Genomic DNA, 12088 nt, shown 5'->3' with positions numbered 1-12088 from the left:
TACTCCGGGTGAATGATGGGCTACGAATGTGGTGCCAATGAGAGAGATTTGGATTCTAGGACCACGGGCTATACTTCCTGGAAGGTAGACTGTTGGCAAGGGACTGGTCGCACCTCACAAAGGATGGGAAGAATGTGTTCGGCCACAGCATGAAGAACTTCATCAGGAGGGCTTTAAACTGAATCCTACGGGGAAGGGAGATGTAAAGTTGGGGGTAACAATGGACAAAGGCTCATGCACTGCAACGGAGAGAACAGCTCTAATAGTGCCCAATAATAGTCTTCACAAACATGTAGGAAGAAAGCCAGACCATGAAGCACATGGTCTTCAATGTCTATATACTAATGCCCAGAGTATGGGAAACAAATAGAATGAACTTAAACTCTTAATACAGGAGGGAAATTATGACTTGATAGGTGTAACTGAGACTTGGTGGGATGACTCTCATGACTGGAACACAGCAGTTGAAGGATATAACTTGTTCAAAAAGAACAGGAGGAACAGAAAGGAAGGTGGGGTTGCACTATACGTTAAAAATACATTTCTCTGCAAAGAAATACAGGAGGGTGAGCTTGGTAGCCCCATCGAGAGCATCTGGGTTAAAATAAATGGAGCAAAGAATAAAAGGAACCTGGTGGTCGGAGTCTACTACCGGCCACCCAATCAAGGAGAAGATGAGGATGAAACTTTTGAAAAGCAAATAGCCAATGTTTCAAGGAAGCATGATGTAGTAGTAATGGGGGACTTCAATTTCCCCGATATTTGTTGGGAGACAAATTCTGCAAAACATGGCCCCTCCAGGAAATTCCTGCCTTGTGTTGTGGATAACTTCCTCCTACAGAAAGTAGAGGAAGGAACTAGAGGATCGACTATCCTTGACTTGATCCTAACCAACAGAGATGACTTAGTGGATAAAGTAGCACTTACAGGAACTCTGGGGGAAAGCGACCATGTTATACTTGAGTTCTTGGTTCTAAAGGAAGCAAAAGCTGAGTGTAGCCAAACACATACCCTGGATTTTAGGAAAGCTGATTTAATAAACTCAGAACAATGATAAGTAAGATCCCATGGCAAGCAACTCTAACAAGAAAAGGAGTCCAAGATGGGTGGGAGTTTTTAAAAAAGGAAATTCTCAAGGCACAATCACAAACAATTCCAACAAGAAGAAAGGGTGGAAGACAACAGAAGCCAATGTGGATTCACAAAAAGCTTAGGGATGACCTGAAAACAAAAAAGGACACATATAGGAAGTGGAAAGAAGGCCAAGTAACAAAGGAAGAGTACAGGCAGATAGCACAGAATTGCAGGGATGGCATCAGGAAGGCTAAAGCTGAGAACTAGCTGAGGTTAGCGAGGGATGCTAAATGCAACAAAAAGGCCTTCTTCAGCTACGTGCATAGTAAAAGACAGAGGAAAGAAATGGTGGTTCAGCTATTAAATAAGGGTGGCAAAATGATAACAGATGACAAAGAAAAGGCAGAAGTGCTCAATTCCTACTTTGACTCAGTCTTCTCCCAAAAGAGGGTCTATGACCCCCCTGGCAAAGGTGAAGTACAGGCTGAAGGGGCAGGATTGCAGCTTGAGATCGACAGGCATATGGTCAAGGAACACCTCATTACTTTGAATGAGTTCAAATCTCCAGGGCCAGATGAACTGCATCCTAGAGTAATAAAGAAACTGGTAGAAGAGCTCTCAGAACCACTGTCTGTTATCTCTGAGAAATCATGGAGGACAGGTGAAGTGCCAGATGACTGGAGGAGGGCTAATGTTGTCCCTATCTTCAAAAAGGGTAAAAAGGAGGAACCTGGGAACTACAGACCAGTCAGTCTGACATCAGTCTCTGGGAAAATTCTGGACCAGATGATAAAGCAATCAGTCTGTGAGCACCTTGAAGCCAACATGGATTTGTCAAGAACAAATCCTGCCAGACGAATCTGATCTCATTTATTGATCAGGTAACCTCCCTTGTGGACTGTGGGAATGCTGTGGACATAATATACCTCAACTTCAGCAAAGCTTTCGACAAAGTGCCCCGTGATATCCTGAGGAGCAAACTAGCTAAAAGTGGGCTAGATGAAACAACGTTCAGGTGGATCCACAGTTGGCTACAGAATCAGACTCAAAGAGTGCTTATCAATGGGTCTTCTCAAACTGGGGAGAGGTAACGAGTGGGGTACCGCAGGGCTCAGTCCTGGGCCCAGTGCTCTTCAACATTTGTATTAATGACTTGGATGAGGAGGTACAGGGAATGCTGATCACATTTGCAGATGACACAAAATTGAGCAGGATAGCTAATACCCTGGAAGACAGAAACACAATTCAAAGTGATCTTGATAGGCTGGAGCACTGGGCAGAAAACAACAGAATGACATTTAATAGGGATAAATGCCAAGTTCTGCACCTAGAAAAAAGAAACCAAATGCACAGTTACAAGATGGGGGATATGTGGCTCAACAATACTACAAGCGAGAAGGATCTTGGAATTGTTGTAGATCACAAGCTTAATATGAGCCAACAATGTGATGCAGCTGCAAAAAAGGCAAATGCTATTTTGGGCGGCATTAATAGAAACATAGCTTCCATATCCCAGGAAGTACTAGTTCCCCTCTACTCAGCGCTGGTTAGGCCTCATCTGGAGTACCGTGTGCAGTTCTGGGCACCACCCTTTAAGAAGGATGCAGACAAACTGGAGAGGGTTCAGAGGAGGGCAACAAAGAGGATCAGGGGACTGGAAACAAAGCCCTATGAGGATTGAGGACAGACTGAAAGAACTGGGCATGTTTAGCCTTGAGAAGAGAAGACTGAGGGGAGATATGCTAGCGCTCTTCAAGTACTTGAAAGGTTGTCACAGAGAGGAAGGCCAGGATCTCTTCTCGATCATCCCAGAATGCAGGACACGGAATAATGGGTTCAAGTTACAGGAAGCCAGATTTCGGCTGAACATCAGGAGAAACGTCCTGACTGTTAGAGCAATACGACAGTGGAACCAATTACCTGGGGAGGTGGTGGGCTCTCCCACACTGGAGGCCTTCAAGACGAGGCTGGACAGCCATCTGTCAGGGATGCTCTGACTTGGATTCCTGCATTGAGCAGGGGGTTGGACTCGATGGTCTTGAGTCCAATGAGTAAAAAGTAGGAATCCTGGGTAACTGGCATAAAAAATCATTGTCAAAGTGACCTGAATGGTATCCAAAGAGCAAATGCTGAATTAAAGCCCTATTACTTGGGCTACAGGGTTATTTGAGTAAGACTATTCAAGGTCAAAAGTGTACTTCAAGTTTTTGCTTATCAATAAATGTGCAAAAAAAATTGTGCAAGGTATACACATAAAAAAGCTTTATATACAGACATCTAAAAAAATTATAGACTTTGGTTTAATTACTGAATTTTGAATATGGAGTTACAGTATCTTCTCAAAAGTATGATTCAGAATTGATCTTATCTAGTCTGAAAGAGGTATGTGCAAGTCTTTTATGTGTGTTCTAGTTTCACCCTCACCACATCTGTGTGCCTGTCAGCTGAACAGCCTATTCAAAACCGAATGAAGAAGTTGGTGCTTAGAATGAGATCTCTCCTTTTTGACCTATTAGGACTAGAAGTCTAAGAACAAGAAATGTTTAGGAAATACAAGTTCCTGTTAAGCTATTAAGGGAGCAATCCTATGGCCCCTAGACGGTGTGGCCCTAGGATAGTTCGGATTCCTGGATCCAAGGTCGGAGTCAGCGCTGCAACCTCGGAGCCAGGAATCTGAGTGCCCCTCCCTCCCCCTCGCAGCTGGTGTGGAGAGAACCACTTCGGCTGCCTCTCCAAGGTATATTTATAAGGTACAGGTGTATTTCTAATCAAAATGAAAAATTGATCAAAATATTTTTCTCTTACTAATTACAAAACCAAAACTGAATCTACCTAAAACAATTTTTGGTGATGCTTTGTTTGACGTGTATTGCTATACAGTGTTAACCAGAAGACAAAGGCTTCCTAAATACTGCAATTATTATTTGAAAACAGAATCAAGACAGCAAAATGACCAATGTCCCTACGGGCCCTCACGAGCACAACTGGCCCACAGCATTTTTACCTGTGCAGAACTGTCCAGATGTGCTCATGGCTCACAAGCATTGTCCTTGTCACACCTGCAAGCCCTACTGGAGACATCGCAATGGGTGGCCAGGGCAGGCCACTGGATAGGGATAGTGGAAGAACACATTGTGTGTTGGCCCGGCCCACATGACTGACCTTGGAGCCCAATTCCATACAGGTGAGAGGAGATGTCACCTGAAGCCTTACCTCCTGACATCACCATTCCACACAATGAGTGTGGGTGCATTGCTCATTAGAAGAGGGCTCATCAGGCCTTTGGCATGCTGAACATGTGCTTCTGGGACCCTGAGAAAGTGTCAGAAGTGGTTTCAGCAGGTGCGATGTTATGCAACTTTGCCCTGAGAGTACGGCTGTGACAGAAAGAATGAAGCCTGCAGGCCCCTCAAGTACGTGCCAGAGGGCCTAGAGAGCTATGAGCCAAGAAGGGCCAGAACCCACACGAGACAGATATGGAACCTATTGCCAGGAATACTCTAGACAGAGGGAGACTCAGCAGTCATCATTTGGGAGAACAACAGCCATGACCCCTACAGACCCCTGTACAGGGCTATAGCCATCCACTTAACATTACGGCTTCAGTCCACACACACTTACCTGGGAGTTAAGCACTACTGAACTCATTTAACAGTGCTATCCTATCTAAGTCTGCTCAGAAGTAAGTCTTTTTTCCAGTGGAACTTACTCCCAGTTTTTTTTTAATTGGACCTTAGATATCTAGTCTAGTCACATTATGGTAAGTACAGTAACATAGTGTTCAGAGTTGTATGAAAATTTTGATATTTCTAGCTCATCTCCTTACTGAGGAAACACCAAATATCCAACATATTCCAGGGAAATTTTAAAGTGTTTTGATTTTTCAATTATTTCTTTCAAAAGCAACACTGGCAAGGCAAAACCAACCATGCTACTTTTTTCTACATAATATATCAAACATTCAATGAACAACTGTGAAAGTTTTGCTTCTGATATAATTTAGTTTCTCAGTCAAGGGTATTTAAATAATTCTTATCTGAATTCTAATCTAATAATAAATCTTTTAAAAATGCTAATTACATGTCTCACCAGATTATACTTCTCACATAAGGCTTATTCGGTGAATCAACCAAATGTGTTTTTTCCCTCTTGCAGTATACACTTCTACTATAATAACAATGCTTCATTAGTAATACAAGTTAAAAAGTGCAGAATAATCATATTTTGTATTTTGATCATTTTAGCTTATTTAAAAGAGGAATGTATCAAATAATCCTAAAGATAGATGGCAGATAGATAAATTTTACCCACATTAGATTTACCTGTTCATAGCTGTTCATAGCTGCCATGTGCAACAAGCATATGGCAATTTTTATTGGCAATTTATAATTTTTTTGTTATAGTCCTTTCTGTCTTCCTCTCTTCACTGTCATTTTGCCACCCAGTGAACACATTTATGTTTCTAAAGGCATTTCCTTCTGGTTGATGTGAGCATTTTGAAATGCTTTTAGCCAACTGCTGGTTTAGTGTAGGATTGATTTTAGGTTTTAATGTTTTATTAACTTTGTACTGCTGTTTTATGTTGTTTTGTTGTCTTATGAAATGCCAGTTCGAATGTCAATCTGGCAGCGAATGCATCTTATAAATACCTGCAATAAACGAAAATAATCCTTTAGTAGAGGAAATAGCTCTTCCAGTAGGAGATGACCAAAGACAAATGTTGGAAGGAATAGTCTCAAAGACACAGAAAGGCCATTATATTCATTGTGTTGTCTGAGACACATACCCAGATCCACACTCCTGTGCCATGATGCAGACATCTTGCATATATGGGGTGCCTCATTTATTTCAATGGAAGGAATGGCTCTACATGTACCATGAATTGTTATGTGAAATGGCTTCATGCATATACAGGAGCTGCAACAGCTGGAACAGATACAAGATAGTACAAAATTGGTACATTTCATAAAATCTTGAGAGGTTTATAACAGAGGTCCTACTGAGCTGCCAGATTAGAATATAGACAACAAAGACTCATGTTTTGTCCTTTAAAACAGGGGTGGGAAACTTTTTTTCTATGAAGGGCCATTAACCCATGGGAAAAGTCTCTCAGTGGCCTAAGCTAATGATCGGTGGGACCCAGCAGAGACTGGTGGCTCTGATTTCAGTGGGGCTATGAATCCATTCTGCGTTTTAGTCTGAACCAGCCAGAACTCTAAAGGAGCTATCTGGTATCACCAAAAGAGGTTCAGCACCTTGGATATCTCCTTTAGAGTTCTGGCTGGTTCTAACTGAAAACCAGAATGGATACCTAGCCCCACATAAATCAGAACCACCAGCCTCCACTGGTGGGACCAGATCTGATGGTGGCTGGAGCCATAGTCAAATATTGCTGTAGTTTTCAATACTGCATAGCTCTTTCCCTCTCTTTGCCAACCTCTTTTAGCGTGCATGCATGAACACACACACACACGTGCTCAGCCTTCCTTATATAGTCCAGCTCTCACAGCCGTACATTACTACTGGGAAAACCATAGCTTTGATTATACGGACCTTTGTCGGCAAGGTGATGTCTCTGCTTCTTACTATGCTGTCTAGGTGTGCCACAGCTTTCCCCCCAAGGAGCAAGCGTCTTTTAATTTCATGGCTACAGTCACCGTCTGCAGTGATCTTGGAGCCCAAGAAAGTACAATCTGTCACTGCTTCCATTTCTTCCCCTTCTGTATGCCAGGAAGTGATGGGGCCAGATGCCATGATCTTAGTTTTTTTTTTAATGTTGAGTTTCAAATCAGCTTTTGCACTCTCCACTTTCACCCTCAACAAGAGGCTCTTTAGATCCTCTTCGCTTTCTGCCATTAGGGTGGTATCGTCTGCATATCTGAGGTTGTTGATAATTCTCCCGGCAATCTTAATTCCGACCTGTGATTCATCCAACCCGGCGTTTCTCATGATGTACTCTGCACATAAGTTAAATAAGCCGCCTTGGGTTCCTTGCAAGAGGAAAAAAGGCGGGGTATAAATGCAATAAATAAATAAATAAAATAAATAAATAAGCAGGGCAATAATATACAGCCTTGTCATACTCCTTTCCCAATTTTGAACCAATCGGTTGTTCCATGTCCGGTTCTTACTGTTGCTTCTTGACCCTCATACAGGTTTCTCAGGAGACAGGTAAGGTGGTCTGGTACTCCCATCTCTTTAAGAATTTGCTACAGACTGTTGTGATACACACAATCAAAGGCTTTAGTGTAGTCAATGAAGCAGAAAGAGACGTTTTTCTGGAATTCTCTTGCTTTCTCCATGATCCAGCGAATGTTGGCGATTTGATCTCTAGTTCCTCTGCCTCTTCGAAATCCAGCTTGTACTTCCAGTAGTTCTCGGTTCACATACTGCTGAAGCCTAGCTTGTAGGATTTTGAGCATCACCTTGCTGGCATGTGAAATGAGCGCAGTTGTACAGTAGTTTGAACACTCTTTGGCGTTGCCCTTCTTTGGAATTGGAATGTAAACTGACCTTTTCCAGTCTTGTGGCCATTGTTGAGTGTTCCAAATTTGTTGGCATATTGAGTGCAGCACTTTAATAGCATCATCTTTTAGGATTTTAAATAGCTCAGCTGGAATACTATCATCTCCGCTAGCTTTGTTGTTAGTAATGCTTCCTAAGGCCCACTTGACATCACTCTCGAGGATGTCCGGCTCAAGTTCTGTGACCGCATTATCATGGCTATCAGGGACATTAAGATCTTTCCTGTATAGTTCTTCTGTGTATTCTTTCCACCTCTTCTTAATCTCATCTGCTTCTGTTAGGTCCCTGCCTCCTTTGTCCTTGATCATGCATGCCTTTCTTTGCACAAAATGTTCCCTTGATATCTCTGATTGTCTTGAAAAGATCTCTAGTATTTCCCATTCTATTGCTTTCCTCGATTTCTTTTATTGTTCATGTAAGAAGGCCTTCTTGTCTCTCCTTGCTATTCTCTGGAAATCTGCATTCAGTTGGATATATCTTCCCCTTTCTCCCTTGCTTTTCGCTTCCCTTCTTTCCTCAGCTACTGCTAAAGCCTCATCAGACAGCCACTTTGCTTTCTTGCATTTCTTTTTCTTTGGGATGGATTTCGTTGCTGCCTCCTGAACAATGTTACGGACCTCCGTCCATAGTTCCTCAGGCACTCTGTCTATCAGGTCTAATCCCTTAAATCTATTCATCACCTCCACTGTATATTCATAAGGGATATGATTTAGGTCATACCTGAATGGTTTAGTGGTTTCCCCTACGTTCTTCAATTTAAGCCGAAAATTTGCGATAAGAAGCTCATGATCTGAGCCATAGTCAGCTCCCGGTCTTGTTTTTACTGACTGTATACAGCTTCTCCATCTTTGGCTGCAAAGGACATAATCAATCTGATTTCGATATTGCCCATCTGGTGATGTCCATGTGTAGAGTCACCGCTTTTGCTGTTGGAAAAGAAGAGTGTTTGCTATGATCAGCATGTTCTCCTGGCAAAACTCTATTAGCCTTTGTCCTGCTTCATTTTGTACACCAAGGCCATGCTTGCCTGTTATCCTGGTGATTTCTTGACTTCCTACTTTAGCATTCCAATCCCCTATGATGAAAAGGACATCTTTTTTTGGTGTTCATTCTAGAAGGTGTTGTAGGTCTTCATAGAACTGATCAACCTCAGCTTCTTCAGCCTCAGTGGTTGGGGCATAGACTTGAATTACTGTGATGTTGAATGGTTTGCCTTGGATTCGTACTGAGATCATTCTATCGTTTTTGAGATTGTACCCCACTACTGCTTTTCCCACCCTTTTGTTGACTATGAGTGCTACTCCATTTCTTCTAAGGGATTCTTGCCCATAGTAGTAGATATGATGGTCACCTGAATTAAATTCACCCATGCTTGTCCATTTTAGTTTGCTGATTCCCAAGATGTCGATGTTCAGTCTTGCCATCTCATGTTTGACCGCCTCCAGCTTACCTTGATTCATTGATCTGACATTCCAGGTTCCTAAACAATATTGTTCTTTACAGCATCGGATTTTCTTTTCACCACCATATATATATATATATATACATATATATATATATATATATATATGGAGCTCACGTAATAGGGACCAGAACTTGAGAATAAACAGAAATTATATCAAATTTTGTAAGGCATTATTCTGAACTTTTTCACAAACTCTATAGCAAGGGACAGTCAAAGGTCATAACAGTATCTACATTTATGTCAAGTTCCAAATAACATAAATTTCTCACACTTGGAGAAAGGAATTCCTGTGTAAGTTTTTATTTTCTGTATCTAAGTTTGAACGAATTATTAGCTTTTACAAGTTTTCATATCAATTTGTAAATCTTCACCTGAGCCTAGAGAAATATTGTTTTTAAGTATACCATGAGTCACCCCAGTGAAAACCTGAGTGATTAGCTTGCAACTACATACATTTTAGAATTCGTTTTGGCAGCATCAGTCAATCTTGAGTGTTAAGGACAGTAATTATTTTATGGAGGCATAGTTGCTTGTATGGAGAGGGATACTTGCATAATACCTAGCAATATATTCTGGCAGCCACTTGTAGCTGTTTCACAATTGACTGACCTATGTAACAACCATAACTGGGAGGATTTGAATTGGAAATGTTCATTTGCACTCTCATTGATTCAGAGTAGCACACTGAGGACCACTACAGGCAGTCTTTTAGATTAGAATTTTGGACTGCCACAAATGAAGGACTAAGCTGAATCTACCCTTACACAGTACAGGTACTCTCTCAATGCACAGCTTGCAAAATCCCTAATAAGATAGTAATACTTCTGCAGGATGAACTTCAGCAGGGACAATACCATTTGTAAGGTTTTCTGGTAGGCAAGGTGGCTTACACGCAGCAAATGTTTTCATCCCTTTCACACAACTCTAGGAGTACCAAATCCCTGATTTTGAAAATGGTGAGATGGAAAGTTTGTCTGCGTACTGATGAAGAAAAATGTGAATTTTGCCCAACATGATGAACTCAATAGGTCTCAGGATGAAGAAGGGGGAGAATCAACTGGAAGATCTTCCATTGAGTTTGGTGCACCTACTCAAGACCCAGACCTCCAAACTCAGGTTCATAGACAAAATGCCCAGGGTACATTGATCACCACCTGGGAAGCTGGTTGGAATGTAACCAATCCTATTCAGGTAACTCATTATGCTCATCACCCATTCATTGTTTTCTTAAACCCATTCATCGTTTTCTTAAACTACTTCACAACCTTCTGAAGAGCCAGTTTCTACTGAATGTACAAAACAATGAGCTTACATTAAATAAAAGTGAAGGCAATTCTTACTTAAACTGCTATTGTAGTGTTATATGCATGTGTTTACTCTTATTCATCCCTTGTTAATCTTCTCTCTCTTCCCTCCACTCCCACCCCCTACCCCATCCCCCCACCCCGCTCCTCCATTGTTGACATGTAGATTCTAAGCTCTTTAGGATGGGGTCCTGTAGCTTGCTTTTGTTATTCAATAATGTGTCCTGTAAACCAATGGTTCTATGTAAATAATGATAATGGGTTGGATCCAGACTCATTCATACTTACGAGTAGAGCCATTAAAATCAAAGGGACTGAAATTAGTTATGACCAACTTAAATCCCATTGATTTCAATGGGTCTACTCTATACATACCTAACAGTGTAATCCTATACATCTTTCATAAATAAGTCCCATTTAGTTCTATGGGGCTTGCTCCCAGGTCAGTGGACCTATGATTGCAGCCTCAATCTGGATCCACCTCGATTTATGGTGACTAAATTCCAACCAAAAATAACTTAATTGAAGTACACTGTAGCCATAATCACAAAACTGTTGATCTACAGTACTTGGATTAGCTTATTTAATGGGAGTCACTTTCGTGTAAATCCAAATATTCTGGTTTGATTGGTTTTGCTATAGGCGTTGTAGTGGGACTGATTTCAGAAGAGCATGAAAAGTGTGAAGAAAATGTGATCATCATTGGCTTTCATAAATTTATATACCTACAAGTCACATTAAATTCTGTGACTAAATTCAGGAACTGAACATGCTTGTACTTGTATGCATTTGTAACATTGCCACAGCTAGATATCCAAATGAAAGAAAATATAAAAGACCTTCCAATATTTAAATTCAGATAGATATACCATTTGCAGTTTTTAAATTCTAGATTCTAAACATGGAACAAAAATATAAAGGTATTTAAGAACTTCTTTACTCTGTTCTGTTCCCGGTCTTTGAAGACAAAAGCAGTTCATATTTCTTTTGCTATGTCATTGAAGTTGAAAAAACTATTGTGTATTCCATTTAAAGAATGCCAATGCAGGAAAAAAGAAAAGAAAAAACCCCCACTGCTTTTAACAAAATATGTTATGACTACAAAAACGTGCAATTGTAATTAGTACGCAGGAAGTTTCTCAATGAATTGAGCTAAATGTTTTTAATTCATACTATGTGCATGCTCTGGGAGCCAAAAAGAAGTCCGGCAAAAAACTTGAGATGCTTTTGTCTGTACATCTTTGGGGATGTCACTTGCTAGCATTCCATCCACTGTAATTGGTGCTCTGACTTGGATTCCTGCATTGAGCAGCGGGTTTAAAACACAGGTGTAAATGTATTAGATGTTTTTGAATGTTTGGGAGTAAAATGCTGACTTGCCAATATTAATCATGGGATCTGATAAAAGATGTAAATTAACCAACCAATTTTCAAAGAACAGCATTACTATATGAAAATGTGCAATTCAGGCTGCGATCCTACATACACTTGCTCAGAAGTAAGTTTCATGGAACACAGACTTGTGTGAGTAAACATGCATAGGACAGAGCTGCCCACCAGTTTTGAAAAATGAAACTTACGATGCGCTTTGAAAACTATCAGACAGCATCTGAGAACACTTGAGATTTCACCATGCCTAAAACAAGGTCAGTTAGGATTGTTGTCTGCACCACAGCCAGGAATGATATTAGCACTTAATACATGTTAAAAGGGAGTAGGA

At 40.9% G+C, this 12088-nt stretch overlaps 1 pseudogene; it reads left to right on the top strand.

The window, feature by feature from the left end:
* The first annotated feature begins 9963 nt into the window (after positions 1 to 9963).
* The window catches only part of LOC146359520 (vesicular inhibitory amino acid transporter-like), a 36604-nt pseudogene continuing 34479 nt past the window's right edge, over positions 9964 to 12088 (top strand).

This window comes from Heloderma suspectum, chromosome 1 (genome assembly GCF_057233095.1).
Source record: "Heloderma suspectum isolate Gila_16-S chromosome 1, 16-S_ref, whole genome shotgun sequence".
Classification (NCBI taxonomy): Eukaryota; Metazoa; Chordata; class Lepidosauria; order Squamata; family Helodermatidae; genus Heloderma; species Heloderma suspectum.
The sequence above is the reverse complement of the archived record's forward strand: the minus strand, read 5'-3'. Positions and strand labels throughout refer to the sequence as shown.